This window comes from Belonocnema kinseyi, chromosome 1 (assembly GCF_010883055.1).
Source record: "Belonocnema kinseyi isolate 2016_QV_RU_SX_M_011 chromosome 1, B_treatae_v1, whole genome shotgun sequence".
NCBI classification, from domain to species: domain Eukaryota; kingdom Metazoa; phylum Arthropoda; class Insecta; order Hymenoptera; family Cynipidae; genus Belonocnema; species Belonocnema kinseyi.
Genome location: NC_046657.1, coordinates 16191971 through 16193477, shown reverse-complemented (window position 1 = coordinate 16193477; position 1507 = coordinate 16191971). Strand labels below are relative to the sequence as shown.

Here is a 1507-nt window from a genome sequence, read left to right as displayed (position 1 = left end):
AAGGCAGCAAATTAAAGCGCAAAAGCCACAATCGTCAAACGGGGTTGGGGAATTATGGGGAGGTGGGGAGGGGGCACGACGTGTCAGGATGGTAAGCGCAGATTCTACGGGACTCTCGAGTGCAATAATACGTACACCTGTTCAGCAACGGTAATGGATGAAGTGTGGGTGAAGAACGTCGCTTGGCTGATGCCAAGATTCGCGTCATGCTTATATTTACTCGGCTACAACGGCGCGAGGAAATTTGCGGCAAGCGTACGCTTCGAATCAAAAGTTTAGTTTGGATTAAGATTTTTCCCCCTTGTTTGCAAACAGAAAATTAGAGTGGATGTAAGGAGCTCTAAAACTGAAAGGTTTTGAATTTTAAAAAAATCCTATTGTTGAAAGTTTCTAAACATTTTTTTTTAAAGTTTAAAGCCTGTGAACTTTTGTATTTTTAACGTTCAAACTTATCGAAGTTGGTGAATGAAGGGCTAGGAATTTAACCTCGATAAATTTGAGGTTTAAGACAAATTTTGTCTCGTTAAAATTTTGACACGATGTGTACGAGCCGCTGCGCTCGAGCACAGCCCTCCAGTCGCTGTTGTTATTCCGTCGGCATATCTAAATACTCTCGCGTTTCGCGAAAATCGCATATACTCACCAAGATCTTCATGTCTCGCTTAAACTACAAATAAATCTTGGACATTCTTCTTGCTTACATGTCACAACTCTTTGACTCAAATAAGACTAGACTGCAAGCATCTGAAACAAAAAATAAAAAAATGGGGTTTGCGAAACGAAAAAATGATTTAAAAAGTCGGTGGATTCTTAAACTAAAATGTTACAATTGATAGACAAAAGTATCCTTTCACATTAAGTTCAAAAGGGCGGTCGTTGGGAGCGAAGAAAAAAATTCCCGGAGTGGAACTCCTATGAGTTTAAACTTTTTTTTTAATTAGGTAGAACCTTTCGTAGTGTTTACAGATATATAGCATTTTTGGTGTATTCTAATTTTGCAGTACGGCAATGCTGTCAAAACTCGAAACCCTTTTCCAGGTCTATCTTTAAAAAATACGAGTGTTAGTGACTGGTCACATAAGAACGATCTATCACATGTCGGAATCCTTTTCTAAGTTGCCCTTTAAAAAATACGAGTGTTAGTGCCTGGTCACAGAAGAGTGATTTGTTACATCTCGAACCCCTTTTCTAGTTCTCTCTTTAAAAAATACGAGTGTTAGTGACTTGTCAGAGAAGAATGATCTGTCACATTTTGGAACCTTTCTCAAAGTGTTCCTTTCAAAAATACGAGTGTTAGTGACTGGTTACAGAAGAGTGATCTTTCACAACTCAGAACGCTTTTTCTAGCTCTCACTTTAAAAAATACGATTGTTAGTGACTGATCACAGAATAATGATCTGTCACATTTCGGAACCCTTTTTTAAGTTTCCCTTTAAAAAAGATGAGTGTTAGAGACTGGTCACATAAGAATGATCTATCACATGTCGGAATCCTTTTCTAAGTTGCC

The 1507-nt window shown here is 38.4% G+C and overlaps 1 protein-coding gene across 9 annotated transcripts in view; it reads right to left on the bottom strand.

The window, feature by feature from the left end:
- Nucleotides 1–1507, bottom strand: part of LOC117171515 (CUGBP Elav-like family member 2) — a 979205-nt gene that overhangs the window by 642048 nt on the left and 335650 nt on the right. For all 9 annotated transcript variants that reach the window (XM_033358892.1, XM_033358936.1, XM_033358918.1 and 6 more), the window contains exon 3: nt 644–744. The gene's annotated coding sequence lies outside the window, so the exon portion shown is untranslated. The remainder of the gene's footprint in view (nt 1–643; nt 745–1507) is intronic.